We start from the raw sequence: 26,884 nt of genomic DNA, 5'->3' as shown, positions 1-26,884 counted from the left end.
TAACAACCCGCAGCGCAGCGATGCTGAAATTATTTCAGCCCTGGGCGGGATTCGAACCCAGACCGCCGTAGTGGCAGGCGAGAACTATAACCACTGCGCCACGATGTGCGTGTGCGTGTGTGTGTATATTTACCTAGTTATATCTTAATGGAAGGGGAGCGACGCTCGTGGTATCCCGTCTCTGTATCTTGCAGTGTAATAAATTGTTCTAAAATTCGTGTATGTTTTTTGCACATACTATCATTTCGTCCACTTTGTTCTTTTTCAGGTCTTTCCTCTAACTGCCCTTTGTGAGCTTCCTTCCATATCCCCTTGTATTTCTCGTATCCCAACTGAGTAAGTCTTCTCTGTCAAGGACTTCCATACCTATAGATGTTCAACAAGTCTCCTCTTTCTCTTCTTTCTTCCAGGATCGGTAACTTTAGTTCTGATAATCTCTCTTCGTGTGACAGTTCTGAAAGGATTCTTTCAATTTTCCTTGTATTCTTATTGGTACTGGGCGACCATAGTATAGCCGCATACTCCAGTCCTGGTCTTATCAGTGTGACTTGTATTTTCTTCGCCATTTCTTCGTCCAAATAAGTAAATGTCACTTTTATTGACATCAGCAAGTTGTAGGTTTCTCCGACAATTTTGTTTATCTGCTAATCAGGGGACATGTCCTTTGTGATGATTACTACTCCCAGGTCTTTTTCAAATCCTACTTCCTTTACTTCCTTTTCACAGATTTTATATTGTCCTGATATCCTGTATTTACTTGACCCAATTTCCATTATATTACTTTTCTTAATGCTCAAGTCCACTTCCACACGTACACATGTGTACTTGTGTAAGCATGTGCATCCCAGTTGCCTTCCTACATTCATTATGAAAACTTCTCCCCACTGTATGACACCATTGCGTTATAAATTAAATAAATAACACTTCTCACTTCTGACGTTATTTACAAGTATTGTTCAGATTTATCTGCAGTGACTCACATTCTATTTCAGCGTTTGATTTTCTTAACAACTATTCGTCTATCTCACTCGTATAATAAACATTAAATATTCATATAGTTATTTGAAACAGTGCCGAGCCTTGTGTGTTCCAATTCTGCCCCGGGCTGAAATTATTTCAGTATCGCTGCGCTGCGAGTCGTTACTCCAACTCCTGGGCGGGGAGTTGGGTGTGTATGTGCGTGTAAGGTCACATCATTACCCATAAATCGGTCATATACGAGCTCTCTTCCGGGAGGGAAATAGCTGTCGATCACCAGTCCAACACGTGATCCAAGACCATGGTGAATCACACACACACATTGATAATACACAACTTCGTGGCGCAGTGGTTAGAGTTCTCGCCTGCCACTACGGCGTTCTGGGTTCGAATCCCGCCCAGGGCTGAAATAATTTCAGTATCGCTGCGCCTCGGGTTGGTACTCCAACACACGTGGGCGGGGAGCTGAGTGTGTGTGTGCGTGTAAGGTCACAGTATTACCCATAGATCGGTCATACAAGCTCTGAGCTCTCATTCGGGAGGTCATTAACTGTCGATTACGAGTCCAGCACGTGATCCAAGCCTATGGTGAATCACAAACTTGGATATAACATGTCTCTTCTTGATCTCTACAACGCTACTGGAACTACACTACGTAAACTTCTACAAGATTCCCACGTGACGCATCTCATTCTGTGCGTGAGTATTAATAATTATTATAATCACTGACTACTCGAACACCAATTCAACTGTTCGTCCAGCTGTTGATGGCACCATCTAATTGTATCAAGATCATCCGTTCGGACAGCTGGTCGGGGGAAAATTACAGTGCCCCTCATTGTGCAAATTTCATATGTACTCGTAGAATGGACAAAAATAAAGAAATATTAACAAAGTAAAATGATAAAACAAGATAAAAAAAAGAATGACTCTTTAGTACATAATAAAATCAATTAAAACACAATATAATCAAATTAATGGCACATTTCTTTGAGTACCTCAGTTCATGAACAGCCGACGTGACGTCACTCATCTCAAGAGGTACTTGAGTCGGTGCAGATGTTTATCTACCTAATAGTATCTTCCGGGAAGGGGAGCTATGCACGTTTTCCGGTCTCTGAATCGCAGTGTCTAAATTGTTCTTAAACTTGTGTATGGTTTTTGCACACACTGTAGTTTTGTCTAGTTTGTTCCATACATCACTACCCTGTGGGGAAAGCTGTTCTTTTTCAGGTGTCTTCTATAACTGTCCTTTTTGAGCTTCCTTCCATGTCCCCTCGTATTTCTCGTATCCCAGTTTAGCCAAGGACTTCTATAAATGCGTGTGTGTATGTATGTATGTATGTATGTGTGTGTGTGTGTGTGTGTGTGTGTGTGTGTGTGTGTGTGTGTGTGTGTGTGTGTGCGCGCGCGCGCACGCGCTAGTGTTTCACATGATGGAGTTGTGATCAACAGCTATTATCCTCCAGGATGAGAGCTCAGAGCTCATATATGACCAATCTATGGGTGATGTTGTGACCTTACACACACACACACCCAACTCCCCTCCCACGAAAGTTGGAGTAACAGTTCGCAGCGCAGCAATACTGAAATTACTTCAGCCCTTAGTGGGATTTGAACTCGGACCGCTTCAGCAGCAGTTGAAAATGCTGCATTGATGTCTACTAGAAAAATCTATGGGGGTTTACTTGAATAAGGTCTGATAGTATTTCTAAAGTAATGTTTTATGATGGAGAGTGGTTTAACCAGTTTAGTACGAGTCAAATTCTCGTTAACCCACTCGGTCAGTCCTCGCTTCGCTCGCGAGCAAAGCGAGGACTGACGTCATATTTTTCTGGTGTTTGATCAAACATTTTGGTGTTTTATGATTTTTTGTTTTATTTGACCAAATGACAAGACATCTTGTCATCGGAGTTTAATGGGTTAAGGAGCAGATGGTTATTGCATGACAAAGGAAGTTTTCGGCTGCAATGGCTTGTAGAGAAATATATCATATAAATGGTAGTGATGAATCTGAAGAGATGAGGATTGCTATACTTCCTCATTTGGCTAGTGTAGGGAGTATTGGTATCTAGTATAGCCTTTTAAATATAGGGCTGTGCATGTGCTTAGCTGTGATTTGTGCAAGCAGATGCAGCTATATCTATTCAATGCATGTTTTCCTAGTTTGGGACAAGTCTTTAGCAGTTCCATGTATAAAGAGGTGTATTACTGTTTGGTCTGGTGTGATATGATGTATGTTTTGGGTTGTGTTCCACCAGTACAAGACCTCTTGGTCTTGATAAGTATAAGTTTTCCATGTGCCTGGCTGTCATTTTCAGGGGGAGAGAGATTCAACTAGGTGCAAGTTATTATTTGATATGTACTCACTCATTCCAGTTGAGTCTGGTGGGTGTAGTGGGAGACCTAGGGTGCTTGCATATGGTTTGGTGTTAATGTGTTGTTGGCTTTGGGATATGACAGATTCCAGCTTGTGTTTTCAACCTGGAGGCTGGTGGATATGGTAGATGGATGGATTTGTTTCACTTATTTGTAAGGAGAATTACAATACTGGGATGCGTTTACTGGTGTGGTATGACTGATGTACTCCATTACATCTATTAGTCAGGTTCACTATGTTTGGATTTTAACTTTTGTTGGATTTTTGTGGAGAGTATGAAAACTATGTTTTTGGAAACCTTACAGTATACACAATCAGAAAAACAATGTTTCCATTTGCCCCAAGTCCTATATGGTCGCCATCTTGGATTTTACAAAATTGCCTCCGTGAATAGGGTTTTCATCAATATCTCAGCTTCTAAATCACCTAGAGCTTTTATTTTGACAGTTAAACTACCATTTTCAGGGCCAAGGAATCCAATGACATCCATGACATTCCAGCTAAGCTGTATACCACGATCCACTGGATCATGATAGGACCTGCTGACAGCCTGGAAACTCAAAGGAGGATCAAAGTTGTTGACAGAGTAGCACTCACAGTAAGCCAGAACATCACATATGGATTCAAATCCAACTGACAGGTCAACTACAAGCCAAGAAGAGAGTCAGCAGCATTTAGGCCACCTCATGCATGAGAAACCGCACAGGTCCTGGGACTGGCTCTGACCATTCATCATGACACCTGCAATAAGATGCTGATGGATCTTCTCAGTGCATGTGGTTACTGTGTTTTGTACAGCCATACCCTGCTAATAGAAACAGCTCTGGCCAGTGCTGTTGTAGAAAACACCTGAGAGTTCCAAGGTCTGTATGTATCACCATTCTTGAAGAAGGGTGCCTTTGTGTTCTTTGCAGTAGATAACACAGACTTTTCAGAGGACACCTCTGATGGGACAATTACTGCTGTATACCAGAAGGCAGAGGTTCCTGGAGAACCAGTTGCATCACCCTTGAAGACAGGTGATGCCCAGAATCTATCACTCCATACCATGTAGATATGCTGCACTATGACAAGCCAAAACCATAGCTTGCCAAGAGAAAAGACCACTTTGTCATCAGTAAAGGAATCTCAGGATCCTACATGCTGACACAACTAGGATGGATTGTTGCTACTGCTTTATCCAGAATGAAAGGGGGTGAAGCATCGCGCAATACTCGAGGCTGGGCAGGATACAACTCATTGTTGTCTGAAAATAAACCACTAACCCAAGTCAGAGCCCTACCACTACTTCCAGAGATGGCACATCAGTGTTCAACCCTGCTGATTGTGATCATGCAACAAGCCAACTGACAAAGTTGGCTGTTGGTGAAGATCACCCCACTGTCATTTCGTTTCATATGGCTCTTTATGAGAAGGTGGTCCAACTGCTAGATGCCAGACCTGACACGAAATGTACAGTTGTCCCATGACTGGGAGAGCTACATGTTGTCATAGCTGCCCTTGGGCTCTTGGTGCCTCCATGGAGAACTCCAGTATTGATAATACTTGGATAGAAGGTGATGTCTATGGGTCTGCAACAAGGCAAATCCTGAAATGTACCCATTACAAGCATGCTCTTCATGCCCCATCTATTCATATGTAGCTCTCTATGAAATGGCACTGGAGGAGTTCTTCAAGGACAGCCCACAACTGAAAGAAGTCTGTCTGAAGGCAACAGAGGGAGTTGAAACTACCTGTTGAGGTGAGCAAGCACACAAAAGCTGAGTCTGTGAAACAAGCAAACACCACTTGACTTGAGGCCTTGACCACTGCTGATGTCATCACAGTTTTCCAAGAATGGGAGAAACAGAGATCCAAGAATGCAATGTTCAAGGCAATGATGAACTACCTACATCAAGTGGAAGCAATCCTGTTCTTTGTCACTGCGACCTGGAATATTGACCTGGAGCTTCATCTCCAAGCCAGAGAGCAGCTGAGCAAGCTCTTCTTCACCTTTAACCAGATCAAATACAAGCAACTCTGGCCCAGATACATCACAGACATGCATAATCAGAGGACCAATCACTCTGAAACCTGGGATGAGCTGCAAGCAGGCAACATTGCAGTCACAAAGAATTACATTCCCTGTGTATCCACCTGGGTGGACCATGCATGCAAACATCTGAACAAGCTGATGAAAATTCATTCTGGACCCATTGGCATCTCGGACAATGCCAATGCTAGACAGAAGTTCTTCATGGTCACACCAGAACTCTCCAGTGTTGCAAAAGAGTTCAAGAGTCAGTTTGATTTGGAACCTGACAAAACCAGAGAGCATCATGACCTTGGGCCAAGTACTGTCAAGAAGGAGCAAGATATTATCGACAAGATCAAGGCAGCCATACTGAAATATGGAAACCCATTTGCTGCTTAAGGTGACAAGCTGCACAATGTGATCACTCATACCTACATCCCTGATGAGTATGTACCATATGTACCAATTATCTTGAATGCAGATGTGACTGGTCAAAAGCTGTATGAAGACTACATCTTCAAGTGAATCGATGGAGATGCCAACCTATGGACACCTGTTAAGAAGGAGAACAAGCTGTTCATGTCTGCAAACATGAAAACCACAATAAAACTCCAAGACAAGGCTGTGGATCTAAAATAGACCAAGGACTTGTGTGGCAGACTGATGGTCCTGGCCAGGTCCAACAGAGACATCAACCTGAAAGAGGCCATTGGGAACCATGAATTCACTTTGACACCAAGAGCCCTTTTTTGCTCCAGATAGTACAATCCTGCCATGCCTGGACAAATCAAACTTGATCCACCTCCTCAACCAGTTGGCAACAGCAGGAACTCCACAGGAAGATCAGTAGCCAGAATATGGGATAGATACCACACTAGATGCTCCAAGTTGCAAGATAGCCCTGGTAGATGGAATGTTTTTTTCTGCAGACGATGGCCAAGAAACCAGCAACTATAGTGACAGTCAAAGATCTCAGTGAATGCTTCAATGACAGGCTGATGTCCTTCACATGAGATTATGATGAAATCATCCTTGTGCTTGACACATACAGAGATGATTCTCTGAAGAGTGCTACATACATACATATACCAAGGCTATTTCCCCTTTACAAGGGAGGTAGCCAAAAAGGGAAAGGCATAAAATCACTCCCACCCATTTCATCCCTAAAAACACTCCACACCCCTCCCACCCTCCCTCTTATCTGAGCACCTCCTGGATGACGGGTCATCCCTGCACCTTGCCCACTGCCCTGGGTCATAAGCAGTGTTGCAAGACACAGCACATCCACAGAGTGCTACCAGGGATAAAAGAAGGCAAGGAAGAGCACCAATCCAGTATCAGGTCAGAGATGACACAAACATAAAACACATCCCAATGAGCAGGTTCCTTTCACATAACATGACAAAGGCTGACCTGACCATCTATTATGCTGCGAAGACTAGAGTACAACAGTACATCACACAAACTGGTCATCACCTCTTCTTCAGGGCATACCAGGAGCAATGAAGACTTGATTTTCCAGAACAACAATCATGAAGAAGCAGACACACTGTTGATCTACCAGGCTGCCCTGGCATCACAGTAAAACCCACAGGATGCACAGATAGATTTCTTCTCCCTAGACCAGGAGTTCCCAAAGTGGGTTCCGTGAAGATAGGCCAGGGGTTTCGTAGGTTGTAAGCTAAAGTTCACCAGACATGCAAAGAGTGTTGCACTGATGAGCGCACATCAGAGCTTTAACTTTGAAAACATGATACTTCCTTATGAAATTATGTACAATTTACTATTTTGAGTATAAAGTATGTTTGTTTAAAATAAATTCATTTTTCAATATAACATGTTTCATTTTGGGTTCCAATTTTTTTTAAATAATGTCAAAGGGTTCCGCAACAAAAAAAGTTTGGGAACCACTGCCCTAGACATAAATGTCCTCATGTTAATTATAGCAAACTATGACATCATGCTGAAAAACATGTCCATTTCCACGGCCTCTGAGGTTATGGGGATAGAGCCAATATTTTTTGGAAAGCCATAGGGGCACAAGACCAAAAGTTTTGCCAGCCTTCCATGCATTCACTGGTGCTGACAACATTGGAAGGTTCTCTCATACAGGCAAAGCAACCTGGCTGCAAGTCTATATGAAGGCAGATAGAGATGTAATCAGTTCTCTGCAGATGCTTTCAACAGAGGCAGAAGTGACCGAAACTATGTTGGCCACTCTGGCTAGCTTCGTCTGTGCAGTCTACTCCCCCAAAGGCATCTACATCAAGACCATCTCCGAACTGCGATGGCATCTCTTCTGCAAGCATATGGCAGAAAGTGACAAGCTACCTCCTACCCTTGGAGCTCTGAGACAACATGTCCTGAGAGTCCATATCCAAGCCAGAGTGTGGGGACAGGCCAGCATTGCTCTGCTGGATCCTCAATTAAATCCCCTGCAGAATGGCACCCCACAAAGAGTCCAATGGCCAGCTGAAACCATGACAGATGCCCTTCCAGCTCCAAAGGCCATCATTGAGATGGTTAGCTATCACTGCAAAGCAGACTGTTCTCCTGTCAGATGTTCTTGCAGAACAAACAACTTATCCTGCACTGATCTTTGCCAGTGCGGCAGAGTTAGAATGATGAGGACACACAGAACATGTATGAAACTGATGATGACAATGATGGTGACAATATGTAAAGACTCCTTGGTTGCCTAAAATATTAAACTTATTTCTGTTATGAGGAACATGTTGGTTCTCAATGGACACTAACTCAGTGGAACGTTCATGTCTTATCACTAGTAAAACATTCAATAAAATAGAAAATTTCAGTCATATAAGTTTGTGGTTGAATCTAGCTTATTTATTTTGATACCATTAAATTCCTTTGCCCTGAGAATGGTGGTTAAGCTATCAATATAAAATTTCTATGTTATTTAGAAGCTGAAATAATGACAAAAACTATTTTCACGGCAGTTATTTTGTAAAATCCAAGAAGGTGGCCATATAGGTATTAGGGCACATGGAAACATTGTTTTTCTGATTCCTTATACTATAAGGTTTCCAAAAATGTAGTTCTGATACACTCCACAAAAATTTGGCAAAATTACATAGTGAACCTGACTATATGGTTTCTCCTGGAGTGAGATATTTTCTTGGACTAGCAGGGTTGTAGGTTTTAGGTTGGATAAGGGGAAGGGCTTGGATTGGAGGTGGGGGTTTGTATAGGTTCTTGTACTCTTCTTGGGATGGAAAGATTGTGGGTGTTGGGGTGGGTGGAGAGAGGTGATAACTGAGTTTGTGGGTGAGGGAAGTTGACAAATGGGTTTCTGAATGAGGGTTCTGGTGGAGTGGTATATACAAGGTTCTTGTACTTCAGATGTGTTGAGGGTGAGGGGCTGGATTGTGGGTTCTAGTGACACTGGTGAGGGAGATGTTGGGGTTTGTACAGGGTGTTCTTGTATCATACGGGTGGTCTCTCTTGGTGTAGTTGTTTGATTGGCACTCCACCATCCCCTGACAAACTATAAAGCTTCTATGTATTTTTACCATGGGCTGCAGTTTACCAGTACTTTTATCCTTGTGGACCATCTCATACCACTGTTATAGGGTATTCATAGTTTGCTGCTGCCATGTATAATCTTATATTTTATATTTTGGTCAAGTTAGTCAAGATTTATAATCTGATTAATAGGTATAAATTTCTGTAGAAAGTTGAGGATCCATGAAGCCATTAGTGTTTTTCTTACTCAGAATTTGATGTAGTCAGTGCCAGTACTGTTTGAGGAGGCATGTATAAGTAATGCTTCCTTTGCAATACTACTTTCCTCTTTTTTTCTTTAAACAATTTCCTCAGGCAACTTGGGTGAAAAAAAAAATCCATCCTCCTATCATTTTTGGCTTCCTCTAGCTTTCAAATCTTTGCTCATTCCTCTCCATTAGCAAATTTCTGTAGAAACATGAGGATCCATAAAGCCATTAGTATTTTTCTTAGTCAGAATTTGATGTAGAGCCAGTGCTGTTTGAGGAGGCATGTACAGTATAAGTGGTGCTTCCTTTGCAATATTGCTTTCCCCCCTTTTTTTTTTTTTTTTTAAGAAAATTTCCTCAGGCAACTTGGAGAGAAAAATCTGTCCTCCTATCATTTTTGGCTTCCTCTAGGAGCTTTCAAGTCTTTGCTCATTCCTCTTCTTTATCATCTTTCCTAATCCAAATATCTTTTAACTTTTCTTCTCGTGTTAACTTCCAAGACTTGCTGAATACTTAATTTGCCATGGCTGGTGACTTGAACATTACCTTCACTGGACAACATGCCATCCATCTTATACAGACACTCCTCAACTTACATTTTAGTTACGTTCCGAATGGCCGAACTTAAGTTGAAAATGAACGTAAGTTGTTACTGAACGTTCTAGTAATGTATGACCGTTCATACTGTACTATACATCCATAAATTCTATTACCGTATCTTATAAAACACCCCGAAATCATTAATTATACACATAACATTGTAAAATTCAGTAAACTTCCATTTATCTGAACTCCAAGGGGGATTAGAAATGTCCGATTAACCAAAATGTTCGGTTAATCCTACTTTGTATATTTCATTCCCATAGAGTTTTATGCGGTAATGTCGGCTGCAATATTCGTACCTGTAAACTTAACATACGCATGGAAATGCTTTTAATAGTTCATAAACATATTCTATAGGGTATAAACAGCCGATCAGGTGTAAACATGGAGTGTGCTGCCTCCGTGTGAGCACTTGGTGAAGCTTGAGGGTGGCGCGGGGGTGGCAGAACAGGCAGTGGGGTGTTTGAATAATCCGTTGAGATCCAAATACGTTCGGTTGAAGCGATGGATACCATATTGAGAAAATGTTCGGTTAATGTGATTATTGTGTTAATGTGATTATTGTGTTAAAACGCGTTAGGATAAGCACGAGTTTACTGTAACATTAATTTCAAATAAATTAAATTCAAGCAACATAAATTGAGATGGTGGAGGAGGAGGGGGAGGAGGAGGAGGAGGCAAGGCACGTACAGTCTGTCATTTGCGCCATGTAAACATTGGACGCAGCGTCATGCATAAGTATCGTTTGAACTACGGAGAGCGCGCTAAACTAAAAACTTCACTCAATTTTTTTTTTTTTACCATTTTTTTTTTTCAGTCAATTCAAACGTAAATCGAAAAAACGTAAAACGAATGAACGTAAGTAGAGGAAAGTCTGTACAGACCTTTCTTACACATGCTATTAATCTGGTCTATTATATCAGTCCTTCCCTAAAGTCGAGATAATTTCCCTAATCTTTTTCATCTCTTGTTCCTGGCATAACTTCCATGAGGTGATGCGTTCTCAGCAACCAAAGAGTAAGACACATCTAGTTTTGTCAACTACATCAATTTTTTTTTTTTTCTTTATCTAACTTTAATTATTCCTTCTGGGCTATCTCTTCTCTGTTGCTCTATAATCTCTTTAAAAGTTATGCTATCTCTCCTATCCTCATTTGCTGTTGATGTTTTTCATCCATGGTGTTCAGAAGATTTTTTTCATTCACTTGTCAAAATTTCAACTTCCATTCTCAATTTATCAATCTCTGCTTTCTGAGCCAGATTTGTTTTCTTGTCTTGCTGAAGTTTATGCTCCAGATCATGCAATCTAGCTTCATGGGATGAAATTAAACCTTTAAATTTTTTAATTTTGATAGAATTTCACTTGCCTCCATGGAGTATCCGACTTTATTTTCTATTTTTATTCCTAGTATTACATTGACTAAGTTTTTCAATAGGCTTACTTTTGTGGGTTGGAAACCTTTAAAGTCTGCCATTATTAAAAAAAAAAAAAAAAAAAAAAAATTGGAATCAGCAATGATTTGCCTACAATGTAACCCTGAATAGCTTTGCTTCCCCATCCATTCAACTGGCAAGTATTTTCATCTGGCTTTGCCTATCAAAGGTAAATCTAGGAGTGTCGTGTCATGATAAATTTGCTATTTTTCCTCCCCAATCCTCTCCCAAAGTTAAAAATAGCGATATTTTTCCTCTACTGTAACCCTGAACAGCATTACTTCCCCCTAGTCTACAATTGGCAAATATTTCCATCCTGCTTTGCCTTTGTTAGTGTTTTGTTGCTTTGGATGTGGTTTAGTCAGTGTTGCTGGGGGAGGGGGGACAATTCACAAGAGCCTTGGATCACATGGTGGACTCATGATAGACAGCTAATACCCTCCAGGATGAGAGCTCAGAGCTCATATATTGCCCAATCCATGGGTAATGCTATGACCCCCTCCCCACACACACACACACACATTTACATACCTGGATGAAGAAATGGTGAAGAAAATTCTAATCACCCTGATAAGACCAAGATTGGAATATGCAGCAACGATATGGTCACCAAGTACAAAAAAATTGTATAAAAAAACTTGAATGAATACAAAGAGCAATTACAAAATTGGCACCAACACTCTCAAAACTATCATATGAAGAGAGACTAGCAAAACTTGAACTACAGACACTAGAGCAAAGAAGAGAGAGAGGAGATTTGATAGCTATTTACAGAATCATGAAAGGCATAGAAATTACTGATAGAGAGAATCTGATAAAATGGGATGATAGAAATACAAGAGGACACGGAAAGAAAATCAAGAAAGACAGCTATAGAAGAGATCTGAAAAAGAACAGCTTTCCTCACAGAGTAATAGACAGTTGGAACAAGTTAGATGAGAAAGTGGTGTGTGCAAAAACATACATACATACATATACCAAGGCTTTTTCCCCCTTCCAAGGGAGGTAGCCAAAAAGGGAAAGGCATAAAAACACTCCCACCCATTTCATCCCTAGATACACTCCACACCCCTCCCACCCTCCCTCTCATCTGAGCACCTCCTGGATGACAAAAACAATACATGAATTTAAAAATATTTTAGATAAAATGAGATATGAAGACGGCACAAGCATAGCTCCCCTTCCCGTAAAATACAACTAGGTAATAACTAGGTAAATACACACACACACACACACAGTACAAAAAAATATATATATAGAGAGAATTCAAAGAGCACTAACAAAGATGGCACCAACACTTAGCATGTTGACATATGACCCAAGATTGGACAAACTAAACTTATTAACTCTGGAGCAAAGAAGAGAAAGAGGCGACTTGATAACCATCTATAGAATTATGTAAGGGATGGAAATCCTTGACAGGGATGATCTATTTAAATGGGACAGAAGAAATACAAGGGGACACAAGAAGAAACTTAAGAAGGACAGTTACAGAAGAGATCTGAAAAAGAATAGCTTTCCACACAGAGTGATAGATATATGTAATAAATTGAAAGAGAAAACAGTGAATGCTAAAACTATACATGACTCAAGAAAGAACTGGATGAAGAAAGATACAACTACGGGTCTCTACAAGCATAGCTCTTCTCCCACAAAATACTAGGTAAATACAACTAGGTAAACACACACGACTCAGTGGCGCAGCTGGTAAAGTCCCCAACTATCACTATGGCTGAAATAATTTCAGTATTGCTGTGCTTTGAGTGGTTATTACAACTCTCTTGGGCAGGGAGTTGGGGGTGTGTGCGCGTGTAAGGTCACAGCATTACCCATAGATCAGTCATACGAGCTCTGAGCTCTCTTCCGGGAGGGAAATAGCTGTCAATCATGAGTCCAACATGTGATCTAAAGACCATGGTGACCATGGTGAATCACACACACAATAATGTTTGCTGGATATATAAATGACTTGAATGAAGGTGTAGAATGTTATATGAACTTCTTTGCAGATGATGCAATACAGAAAGTAAGTACAGATAAAGGCTGTGAATCACTACAGAGACACCTGGACAAAGTCTGGGAATGGAATCAAAAGTGGGAAGTGAACTTCAACATCAAAAAATGTAGTATAATAAGAGTTTGAAAAAAGTAAGAAAAGACTATCAGGACATTATAAAATCGGTACACAGGAAGTAAGAAAGAAAAGAGCCTTTTTCTTTTTGGTTACCCCCCTTGTAAGGGGGAAGAAGCCTTGGTATATGTATGTATGTATGTACAAAGGAAGTAAAGAAAGTTAGTTCCAAAAAGGGCCAAGAAGTAATTATTCACTAGTATGTAAGACATATCACCAGACAAGCATATAAACAAAATAGTCGGAGAAACCTACAATTTACTAAGATCAATAAAAGTGGCTTTTAATTACTTGGATGAAATAATGTAAAAAAAAAATATTAGTCACACTGATAAAACCAGGATTGGAGTATGCTGCAACACTATGGACACCCAGCAACAACAAAATTGACATACAAAGATTGTCTAAACTGGAACTACCAACCCTGGAACAAAGAAGAGAAAGAGGAAACCTATTGGCCATTTACAGAATCATAAAAGGCATGGAAGTCCTTGACAGAGAAGACTTATTAAAGTGGAATAAAAGAAAAACAAGAGGACATAAAAAAAAAAAAAAGGATAGTTATAGAAGAGATCTGAAAAAAAAAAAAAAAAAAAATCCACACAGAGCGGTGGATGTCTGGAACAAATTGATTGAAACAATAGTGTGTGCAAAAAACCATACAAGACTTTAAGAACTAACTAGATGCTGAGAGATACAAAGACGGGTCACTATGAGCATAGCTCCCCTTCCCATAAAATACAACTAAGTAGAGTGTAATGAGAAATAGACATTTGGGAATGGATGCGAAGAGGAGACTGTATGAAGGAGTGATTGTGCCAACAGCACTGTATGGGGCAGAAACGTGGAACATAAGAGAAGAAGAGAGAAGGAGTTTGAATGTGTTTGAGATGAGGTGTCTGAGAAGTATGGTGGGGGTTACTAGGCTAGATAGAGTGAGAAATGAGGAGGTGAGGAGGAGAACAGGGGTGAAAAAGGATTTGGGAGAGAGGGTTGATGAAAGAATATTAGGATGGTTTGGACACATGGAAAGAATGAGTGAAGAAAGACTAGTAAAAGAGGTATGGAAGGCAGATGTGGAGGGAGTGAACATGAGGGGACGTCCTAGGATGAGGTGGATGGATGGGGTAAAGGGGGCTTTGGGGAAGAGGGGAATGTCTGTTGAGGAAGGAAGGGAGAGGACGGAAGACAGAGGTGAGTGGAGAATGGTTGTATATGGATGATGTTGTGACTGCATGAGGAGGTAGTATGTGTGAGTAAATTTTGACGCAGCCCGAAGGGATTTCTCCCCGTCCTCTCCTTATATGCAAAGGGGGACGGAGAGGGGGGGTCGCCGATTAAATGAAGCGGCCTTGCTGTGGATGTACTGTGTCTTGCGACACTGCTTCTGACCCAGGGCGGTGGGCAGGGTTCAGGGATGACCCGTCATCCAGGAGGTGCTCAGATGAGAGGAAGGGTGGGAGGGGTGTGGAGTGTATTTAGGGATGAAATGGGTGGGAGTGTTTTTATGCCTTTCCCTTTGTGGCTACCTCCCTTGGAAGGGGGAAAAAGCCTTGGTATATGTATGTAAGTAAATACTAGGTAAATATAAAAACAGTATTGGTTTAATAAAAAGTATGAGATTGTGAAAAAGGCCAGGAATATGGCTTGAAGAAAATGGAGAAAGAAAAGAAACAATAAAACAGAATAAGTTTACAAACAAGCTAAGAATGACAATACCAGAATTCACAGGGAGGAAAAAAGCAATTTTAGCAAACTTTCACTAGAAGTGGGTATGGTGTTAAAGTTAGAACAATAGGTGCTGTAGCAGATTTTTATAGTGTTGTTGAATACTTGGTCATTGCCAAATAGGACACCACCTCTGACAAACTCTCATAAATTCCCCCCTTCAATTCCACCCAGAAGTACAGCCCTACAGGACCAGTGCCTGATTTCTGGAACAGGCTCAACTCGTTTCTCATCACATTCCACCTCCATCCTATCTTCACAACTTTTTTCATCACATTGCAAGGTCAGTAATCTGGCACCTGCCCTCCTTCTAGCTAAAGACATCATAGCCAGCCTAAGCCCCTGCACATGCCCAACATGCACAAAACTCATAAAATACATACATTGGTTAAATGCCACACATGCAAATCCTGGGTATATTTAGCATACACAATACTCAAGCATTAACCAGTACAAAATAAATTGGACCTGCAGACAATCCACAGTCCAACATAAAACATGGCATTGCTTCTTTCCTGTATACTACAACTAGGTAAGTACATTTTAAATATATTATAAATAACCATTAACAACATCACACAGAGCTGCAACAATTCCTACACACACACTGAATAAGGTGAAAAGCCACATTTTTTTTAAAAGCACAGCACACACATATACCAAAGGCTTTTTCCCCCTTACATGGGAGGTAGCCAAAAAAGAAAGGCATAGAAACACCCCCTCTCCATCCCCTCATGCAGAAGTGAAGAAGATGGGGAGAAATCCCTTTGGGCTACATCATGTTATTTCTCATACATACTCCCTCACCCCCATCCCCCACCCACTCCCCCTCATGCATCACAGTATCATCCATACACAACCATTCTCCATTCATTACCCTCTCCTGTCCTTCTTCAACAGACATTCCCCTCTTTCCCAATGCCCCTTTATAACCTACAGAAATATCTTGTAATAAAATATTCTTTGGAAACCATATATACATGCATACATATATAAATATCAAGGACTTTTTTCACCCTTACAAGGGAGGTAGCCAAAGTCAAAGGCATAAATCCACTCCCATCCATTTCATCCCCACATACCTCACTCCCATACATACATTTGTTAAAACTAAATTCATTAGAAGACAAAAAAAGCCTTAGTAAAGGGATAAGATAAGTTATCAAATATAAAATTAAGACAATGTAACAAATTTTCCATATCAATTTGTTAAAATGACATTCAAAACAGCACAACACAATAACACAAAATGCATGCAACTCACCTGACTTGACTTTACCTGTGGTGGTTCAAGTAAAATTATTATTTTGGTGTGTACTACTGCAGTGTAGTGGCAAACCAACCACTGTATAGCATGAAAACTAGCCATCAATGTATACATCTGTATGTATTTACCTAACTGTAGTATACAGGAAAGGGGCAATGGTTGGGTCCTACCTCCTAGTCTTCAATTTATCATATATAGCCTCATATTCATGTACAGTTCCATCTTAATTTATATCCTTTATTTCCAATTATCATATTTAGATTTGAATCCATGTATTGTTCCAGATTAGGCTATATCATCACCTAACCTATTCAAAGTATTTATGTATCTGAATGGAGAATATTTCTTCACATCCTTTGGACATGAAGTCTTCCTTAATTTGTTTTAATGACCTCTTAAAGCCCTCCTATCCTAAATTAAGAGATCTCTTGTCAATGCAATCTATCCCCTTTAGTGACCTGAATACTGTAATCATACATACATACACACATACATTTACCAAAGGCTTTTTCCCTCTTACACGGGGGGTAGCCAAAAAGAAAAAGGCATAGAAATCACTCCCACCCACTTCATTTCCCATATATTCCACTCCCCTCCACCTTCCTCCCTCCCTCCTATCTTAGCACCTCCTGGATGACGGGTCATCCCTGCATCCTGTCCACTGCCCTGGGTCAGAAGCAGTGTCGCAATTCACAGCACATCCACAGCAAGGCCGCTTCATAAATTCGGCGACCCCCCCCCCCTCTCCCCCCCCCCTAGAACTCCCGCTTCACTGTAATCATACATACATATACCAAGGCTTTTTCCCCCTTACAAGGGAGGTAGCCAAAAAGGAAAAGGCATAAAATCATTCCCACCCATTCCATCCCTGAATACACTCCACACCCCTCCACCCTCCCTCTTATCTGAGCACCTCCTGGATGACGGGTCATCCCTGCACCTTGTCCACTGCCCTGGGTCAGAAGCAGTGTCGCAAGACACAGCACATCCACAGCAAGCCCGCTTCATTAAATCAGCGACCCCCGCTCTCTGTCCCCCCCTGCATAAAAGGAGAAGACAGGGAGAAATCCCTTCGGGCTGCATCAAATTTTGCTCACACATACTACCTCATACCCTATCCCCCCACCCATTCCACCTCATGCATCACAACATCATCCATATACAACCATTCTCCATTCACACATGTCTTCTGTCCTCTCCCGTCCTTCCTCAACATACATTCCCCTCTTCCCCAAAGCCCCTTTTACCCCATCCATCCACCTCATCCTAGGACGTCCCCTCATGTTCACTCCCTCCACATCTGCCTTCCATACCTCTTTTACTAGTCTTTCTTCACTCATTCTTTCCATGTGTCCAAACCATCCTAATACTCTTTCATCAACCCTATCTCCCAACTCCCTTTCCACCCCCGTTCTTCTCCTCACCTCCTCATTTCTCACTCTATTTACCCTAGTAACCCCCATCATACTTCTCAGACACCTCATCTCAAACACATTCAAACTCCTTCTCTCTTCCTCTCTTATGTTCTGTGTTTCTTCTGCCCCATACAGTGCTGTTGGCACAATCATTCCTTCATACAGTCTCCTCTTAGCATCCATTCCCAAATGTCTATTCCTCATTACACTCTTCAATCCACCAAGGCATTTACTCACTTCTCTCAATCTACATTCTACCTCCACCTTTTTCTGCCACATTTGCACCCAAGTATCTAAAACTATCCACTTTCTCCAGTCGCTCTCCCTTAATGCTCACTTCCAGTCTACTGCCACTTTCACCCCTTGTACATCTCATCACCTTACTTTTACCCACATTTATCTTTAGCTTTCTTCTATCACATACTCTCCCAAACTCTGTCCCCAACTCCCTCAGTCCCTCCTCCAATCCTGCCACAAGCGCAGTGTTGTCAGCAAGCAACAGCTGGCTCACCTCCCACTTTTCTCCATTTTCTTTAACCATCTCCAATCCCTGACCCACTACCCTTAAATTTACCTCTCGCACTACCCCATCCATGTATAAGTTGAACAGCCAGGGAGACATAATGCATCCTTGACGAAGTCCCACCTTTACCTCAAACCACTCACTCTCTCCATTGCTTTACTCTTTCCTCATATGATTTATCTGCCAGGCTGGGGACCAGTTTGGTTGCTGCCCTTGGTGTTCTCTCAATCTTGCTTATATCCTTCACTTTGTGTGGGGACCTTAACACTGACATATTCCAGTTTTGGAAAGATCAGGGTTTCAATGAGTATTTTCATCATCTCTTCATACATATAGTGCAAAGTCTGTAGTAGTCTAGACATCTCTCCCACAACCCTGCTGATATGTCTGTCAGGTAATATGTCTTTTATCAACACTCCCAAGTCTTTATCCTCTTGCTTTTGTAATGGGTTGACTTCCCATTTGTAAATCTGTAAAAGTTTTCTTGTGATAGGGATGAAATGAGTGGGAGTGGTTTTTATGCCTTTGTTTTTGGCTACCTCCCTTATATGGGGGAAAGAGCCTTTGGTATATGTATGTATGTATAAAACAGTTTTGGTTCATCTTTGTATATATCTACTATACCTCTTTCAAAATTGCTTTCTTCCTCCCTTCAAATCCTTGTACAGTCATTCCTAGCTTATTTGTAAGCTTATTTTGTTTAATTGCTTTGTCAAGGATGCGTTATGTCGCCCTAGCTGTTCAACTTATACATGGATGGGGTAGTGCGAGAGGTAAATGCAAGGGTAGTGGGTCAGGGATTGGAGATGGTTAAATAAAATGGAGAAAAGTGGGAGGTGAGCCAGCTGTTGTTTGCTGATGACACTGCACTTGTGGCAGGATCGGAGGAGGGACTGAGGAGGTTGGTGACAGAGTTTGGGAGAGTATGTGATAGAAGAAAGCTAAAGATAAATGTGGGTAAAAGTAAGGTGATGAGATGTACAAGGGGTGAAAGTGGCAGTAGACTGGAAGTGAGCTTAAAGGGAGAGCGACTGGAGGAAGTGGATAGTTTTAGATACTTGGGTGCAAATGTGGCAGGAAAAGGTGGAGTGAAGGTGGAGGTAGAATGTAGATTGAGAGAAGTGAGTAAATGCCTTGGTGGATTGAAGTGTGTAATGAGGAATAGACATTTGGGAATGGATGCTAAGAGGAGACTATATGAAGGAGTGATTGTGCCAACAGCACTGTATGGGGCAGAAACATGGAACATAAGAGAGGAAGAGAGAAGGAGTTTGAATGTGTTTGAGATGAGGTGTCTTGAGAAGTATGATGGGGGTTACTAGGCTAGATAGAGTGAGAAATGAGGAGGTGACGAGGAGAACAGGGGTGGAAAGGGAGTTGGGAGATAGGGTTGATGAAAGAGTATTAGGATGGTTTGGACACATGGAAAGAATGAGTGAAGAAAGACTAGTAAAAGAGGTATGGAAGGCAGATGTGGAGGGAGTGAACATGAGGGGACGTCCTAGGATGAGGTGGATGGATGGGGTGAAGGGGGCTTTGGGGAAGAGGGAAATGTCTGTTGAGGAAGGACGGGAGAGGACAGAAGACAGGGGTGAATGGAGAATGGTTGTATATGGATGATGTTGTGATGCATGAGGTGGAATGGGCAGGGGGATGGGGGTTGAGGTAGTATGTGAGAGCAAAATTTGATGCAGCCCAAAGGAATTTCTCCCTGTCTTCTCCTTTTATGCATGGGGGGACGCCGATTTGATGAAGCGGCCTTGCTGTGGATGTGCTGTATCTTGCGGCACTGCCTCTGACCCAGGGCAATGGACAAGGTGCAGGGATGACCCGTCATCCAGGTGGTGCTAAGAGGGAGGGTGGAGGGGCTGTGGAGTATATTTAGGGATGGAATGGGTGGGAATGATTTTATGCCTTTTCCCTTTTGGCTACCTTCCTTGTAAGGGGGAAAAAGCCTTGGTATATGTATGTATGCTTCTTTTATTCCTCTATTTTCCCTAAACCACATCCCTGGCCCCTTTTTTGCAATATCAGATTCTGTTAAACCAGTCCTCTTTCTACGTCTTCCTTTCTCTTGTCTTTAGCATGTTTATTCACTCCCCAATTATGTCAAGAAAAATTTCCCATTTCCTTGTCATTCCTGTAGTATTCATGAATTCTCCCAGTTCGTTTTTTCAAATAATTTTTTCAACCCTACATAATCTGCTTTCCTAAAATCGAGTCTCCCTTGCCTATGTGATTCATTCCTTGGCTCTATTTCCTTATCCTGCAGCTGAAATTCAATTGTAACAAGGTCACTTTTTCCTATGGGGCAAAGTTAGTTCAATGAGCTGATGTCTGACTCTTTGGTTAGTAACAGTTCTAATCTTGTGCGAGTTTCATCTCTTACCCAAGTCACTTCCTTTACCCACTGGGTCATTGTATCCTCTACCTACTCAACAGGGTATTTCCCCAGGAATCTACTTTGCCGCTTGCTTCCCATTCCTCCCAGTTGATCTCACTGTGATTAAAATCTCCAATAAGGACTACACTGCTACTTTGTTCAATACTTCTCTTTAAGAAAAGAACTGTATCCTATAACATTTCTTGATATTAAGTTTAACTTAAGCTCTTGTCTTGGGGGATACACATGCCACCATGAAGTCTTTTATTGTGTCCTTTAGTAATGTTTAGGGGGGGGGGTCGCCGATCTAATGAAGCAGCCTTGCTGTGGATGTGCTGTGTCTTGCGACACTGCTTCTGACCCAGGGCAGTGGACAGGGTGCAGGGATGACCCGTCATCTAGGAGGTGCTAAGATGGGAGGGAGGGTGGAGGGGTGTGGAGTGTTTTCAGGGATGGAATGGGTGGGAATGATTTTATGCCTTTTCCTTTGTGGCTACCTCCCTAGTAAGGGGGAAAAAGCCTTGGTATATGTATGTATGTACTTCAGCCTTGCTTTCACTCAGATTTGCTTCTTCCACCTTTGTGTCACTTTAGGAGAGAGGCCAAACGTCAAATATATTGGATCCCATACTCTGCGTTTGGCCTCTCTCCTACAGTGCTGTTGCAGTCGTTGCTGCTTTTACTCATTTGTGTCACTTTTCACCACAAACATTACTCCTCCACTCTTTTTATCTTCTCCATCTCTTTTCCAAGTGTATCTGTTGTTCCCCTTCTGTGTATAAATTTTCTTGGGGGGTTTAGTCTCTACTAGACAAAATATCAGGCTCATTTATCCTTAAGATGTCATTTATCTCCAACCTAGCCAATAGTAAACCATCAACATATGCTATTCTCCAAGTTTCCTGGTTTTGCTTCCTTTCCAATACCGCCTTCCTGTTTTCTTGGGAACCATTTCCTCACCTTCTGATTGACAATTTGCTCCCCCCCCCCCCCCATCTCCTATTCTCTAATTTTCTAACTGACTCAAATTTATGTATGATTCCAACTTAATCTATCTCTTCGATTTCCAATAGTCATATTTAGATTTGAACTCACGTATTGCTTGAACTTGTGCTATATCACCTAAGCCATATTGAAAATGGTATTTCTTCACAAACTTTCGACATGTAGTCTTTCATAATTTACTTCCATGACCTCTTAAAGCCCTCCCATCTTTAATTAGGAGTGTGTGCGTGTATTTACCTAATTGGAGTTTACAGGAAAGGAGCAACGCTCATTGGTTCCGGTCTCCTATTCTCTAATTTTCTAAACATGCCTAGACTTAAATTTATGTACAGTTCAAACATTATCTATATCTTTGATTTCTAATTATCATATAAAGCTTTGAATTCATGTACTGTGTGAGTTTGGGCTACATCACCTATGTTACTCCATCTATGTGGAAAACTTTCTTCATATCCTTTCGACTTGTGGTCTTTCTTAATTTACTTCCACCTCTTAAAGCCCTCCCATCTTTAATCAGGAGATCTCTTCTATCAATGTGTATAAGTATGTGTGTATCTACTTAGTTGTATTATACGGGAAAGGGAGCTATGAAAATCCATGTGAACAAGTTGTATAGACACAGTAAAGGAAACATGGACTGGGGGTGAAGCTTTTATTCCTGACGTTTCGTCTATCGACTTTCTCAAAGTCGATAGACGAAATGTCAGGAATAAAAGCTTCACCTCCAGTCCATGTTTCCTTTACTGTGTCTATACAAAAGGGAGCTATGCTTGTGATGTCCTGTCTTTGTATTTCTCAGCATCTAGTTTGTTTTTTAATTCTTGTATGGTGTTTGCACACACTATTGTTTCTTCTAATTTGTTCCAGACATCTACCACTGTGAGGAACACTTTTTTTGAAGTAGTATGTGTGAGCAAAATTTGACACAGCCCGAAGGGATTTCTCTCCGTCCTCTCCTTTTATGCAATGGGGGGTCGCCGATGTAATGAAGCGGCCTTGCTGTGGATGTGCTGTGTCTTGCGACACTGCTTCTGACCCAGGGCAGTGGACAAGGTGCAGGGATGACCCGTCATCCAGGAGGTGCTAAGATAAGAGGGAGGTTGGAGGGGTGTGGAGTGTATTCAGGGATGGAATGGGTGGAAATTATTTTATGCCTTTCCCTTTTTGGCTACCTCCTTGTAAGGGGGAAAAAGCCTTGGTATATGTATGTATGTACGTCTTCTATAACTATCCTTTTCAAGTTTTTTTCTGTCCTCGATTTATACCATTTTAACAAGTCCTCTCTGTCAAGGACTTCCATGCCTTTCATGATTCTGTAAATGGCCAATAGATCTCCTTTTTCTCTTCTTTGTTCCAGGGTTGGTGATTCCAGTTTAGACAACCTTTGTATGTCAATTTTGAAAGTGTTGGGGACATCCTTGTTGTGCGTGTGTATTTACCTAGCATCTTACAGGAAGGGGAGCTACGCTCATGGTGTCTCATCTCTGTATCTCGCCATTGCTCTTAAATTTTTGTATCGTTTTTGCACAAACTATTGTTTCGTTTAATATGTTCCATATATCCACCACTCTGTGGGGCAAGCCATTTTTTTCAGGTCTCTTCTATAACTGTCCTTTTTGAGTTTCCTTCTATGTCCTCTTGTTTCTCTTATCCCAATTTAGTAAGTCATCTCTATCAAGGATTTCCACACCTCTCATAATTCTGTAGATGGTCAACAAGTCACCTCTTTCTCTTCATTGTTCCAGAGTCTGCAGTTCTAGTTTTGACAATCTTTCTTCATATGGCATTTTTTATAGTGTTGGGGCCATCTTCATAGCTCTCTGGATTTTCTCAATTTTCCTTGTATTCTTTTTAGTAATGGGTGACCATAGTGTTGCTGCATACTCTAATTAAGGCCTTATCAGTGTGACTAGTATTTTCTTTACCATGTCTTCATCAAAGTAAGTAAAAGCCACTTTTATTGATCTTGGGAAGTTATAGGTTTGGCTGACAATTTTTGTTTATATGTTTGTCAGAGGACTTATATTTTGTGATAATCACCCCCAGGTCTTTTTCAGATCTGTATTAATATTGTTTCCCTCATGGGTGGGGGGGGGGGGTCACTTCTCTCCCTTCTTCCCAGTGTTGTATTATTTTTCTAGTGAACACCGACTTGAAGTGTTTGCTCATGACTTCAGCCATTTCTGTATCTTCTATGCATTCCTTATTCCAATGGTGTAGTTTCACTATTTCCTATTCTTTTTTTTAGTTTACCATTTACATATCTATAGTTTTGGCTAGTGCTTACATTTTTCTATTATGTCTTTTTCTTCCCTGCATATTTTTACATATTCTTTCCTTTGATTAATATATATCTGTATGTATTTACCTAGTTGTATTTTACGGGACGAGAGCTATGCTCGTAGTGACCCGCTTTTGTATCTCTCCGCATCCAGTTTGTTCTTAAAATCTTGTATAGTTTTGGCACTCACTGTTTCCCTGTTTAGTTTGTTCCAGACATCAATCACTCTGTGTGGGAAGCTATTCTTTTTCAAATCTCTTCTGTAACTGTCCTTCTTTTGTGCGTGTGTATTTACCTAGTTTATTTTACAAGAAGGGGAGCTATGCTCATGGTGTCCTGCCTTTGTATCTCACATTGTCTAGTTTGTTCTTAAATTCGTGTATGGTTTTTGCACACACTAATGTTTCGTCCAGTTTGTTCCAAGTGTCCACTACTCTGTATGGAAAATTGTATTTATTTTCAAATCTCTTCTATAACTATTCCTTTTATTTATCTATTCATGTCCTCTTGTCCCAATTTAGTAAGTCCTCTCTATCTAGGACTTTCGTGCCTTTCATGATTCTGTAGATGGTCAGTAGGTCGCCTCTTTTCCAAAGTTGGTCATTTCAATTTAGCCAGCCTCTCCTCATATGACGGGTTTGAAAGTGCTGGGGCCATTTTTGTAGTTGCTCTCTGGATTCTTTCAATTTTCTTTATATTCTTTTTGGTACTGGGTGACCATAGTGTCACAGCATACACCAGTCTAGGCATTATTAGTATGACTAATATTCTTTTAACCATTTCTTCGTCCAAATAGGTAAAAGCCACTTTTATTGATCAGCAAGTTGTAGGATTCCCCAACAATTTTGTTTATCAGGGTACAAGTCATTTAAGATAATGAACCTTGCGTGTGTGCAAGTGTGTTTGTATTTAACTAGTATAAACAAACAGAGCAATGCTCAATGAATTCGTAAAACCCTCCTATCCTTAATCAAGATCCCTCGTCTAAGTAATTTAACCCCCTTGGTGACCTGAATAATGTAATCATATCACCTCTCTTCAACCTTTCAAAGTTGGCAAATCCAGTGCTTTTAGTCTTTCCTCACATGGTTTATCTGCCAGGCTGGGGACCAGTTTGGATGCTGCCATTTGTATTCTCTCAATTTTGCTTATATCCTTCACCGTGTGTGGGGACTATACCAATGATGCATATTCCAATCTTGGACAGAGCAGGGTTTCAATGAGTATTTTCATCATCTCTTCATCCAAATAGTGTTAAGCCACTTTAATCTTCTGCAGCAGTCCCAATGTCTCTCCCACAATCCTGTTGTCTGTCATGTGACAGGTCTTTTGTCAACACTTCCAAATCTATCCCCTGTCTACCTTTTGTAATAGATTCACTTCCCAAGGAATAGTTTAAAAGGTGATCTTTTGCAACTACTGCCCATTTCCAGTACTTGGCATTTTTTGGTATTGAACTTCATTTTCCATTCTAGACTCCATGCAAAAATAGTGTCTAGATCTTTTAGAAATAGCCTAGTCCTCCTCGTTTTTCATTTTCCCCATGATTTTTGCATCATCACCAAATACGTTGAAATAGCTTGTACCTTCCATCATGTCACTGACAGACAAGAAACATTATTGGTGCAAGTACTGAACCTTGTGGAACTCCACTCATTACTGCTCTCCATCTTGACATCTTATCCTTTACTACCGTTTTCACGCATGTTCCATTAAAAAAAAAAAAAAAAACTTCATCCATTCAAGTAGTTTGCCTCTTAGTCTTCTAATATGTTTTAGTTTCTACCTAAGTCTACTGTGAGGTCTATCTACATACCAAGGGCTCTTTCCCCCTTATAACAAAGGTGACCATCTCAAAGCACATACCCACTCCCATCCACCACCCTTTCATCTTAGCTCCTTAGGTGTCATCCCTGTCTCCTGCCTTGAGTCAAAAGAAATGCAGCAAGAAACTGTACATCCACAGCACAGCTGCTTTGCTTAATTGGTAACACCCTACTTCTCCATCCCCTCATGCGGAAAATAGAGAAGACAAGGAGAAATACATTCAGGCTGTGTCAAAACATCTTTCACACACAACCTTTCTTCCCTACTCCCATTCACCCCCCACCCCCTCCCTTCCTTGCATCACAGTAGCATCTATACACAGCCATTCTCCATTCACCCATCCTTTACCTTCTCCCTTCCTTGCTTAACAGACATTCCCCTCTTGCTCAAACCCCTTTCTCCCCATCCATCCACAAAACAAATCAATATGTACAAATTGAAAAAGGTCATCTCAACTTCTTAAAATAGTACAGTGAGGACGTGGAATCAAACAGCAAAGCTCAACACGTGTGTATTTACTAGTTCTGCTCTATACATAGGTGCTGCTTCCATCTCAGGATTTGTGATAGAGTCAGGGGTCATTTGATGCTTACCAACCATGGTACACAAAGGTTGTGACAAGAAGGATTTTTTTTTTCTTTCTTTTTTTTTCCCTTCTTTTTTTTCTTTTTGCTTTTCTATTTTTTTTCTTGGGACAGCAGCACAAAGTGACTAGTGACATAACTAATGTCAGCAGAAAACATAAATTAATCTTTGGAATGGCCACACTAATCAGGGGAAAAATTCTATATATTTAAGAATCCTGCCTCCCCATTCTTTCAGATCTGACTTGTATGTAAGCTAACCAAAGTAAAGCCTTATCATTTGTATTACGAGTTATCTAATTACTACATGAAAAGGAAGACAACCCTTAATGCCATCCTTTGTCATCATGCTTGCCCAATTAAGCAATATCACATTCCCATAAAAGTTTATTATATTTATGGTTAAACTCTTCATACATGCTCCATCTTAATATCATTGGTAATCTTTATGATTTTATGACAACCTCCAAAACATAATTTCAGTTCCAGTGCAGTTGGCATATCTTCTGGTTAGTATGACCCATTCCGAGAACTGTAAGCCAAGCAGGAAGCAACCATATCCCAACATTCACCACATATTTCTTTGGCTAGTCAAGA

General features: G+C 41.0%; 1 protein-coding gene across 1 annotated transcript in view; it reads right to left on the bottom strand.

Moving 5' to 3' along the window:
* LOC143040342 (pyruvate kinase-like) overlaps positions 1 to 26,884 on the bottom strand; it is a gene marked incomplete at its 5' end in the record, with an annotated part of 60,486 nt that overhangs the window by 9,062 nt on the left and 24,540 nt on the right.

This window comes from Oratosquilla oratoria, chromosome 28, assembly GCF_046742065.1.
Source record: "Oratosquilla oratoria isolate Oo_2021 chromosome 28, ASM4674206v1, whole genome shotgun sequence".
Classification (NCBI taxonomy): Eukaryota; Metazoa; Arthropoda; class Malacostraca; order Stomatopoda; family Squillidae; genus Oratosquilla; species Oratosquilla oratoria.
Note: the sequence above shows the minus strand (reverse complement) of the source record. Positions and strands in the feature narration are given on the sequence as shown.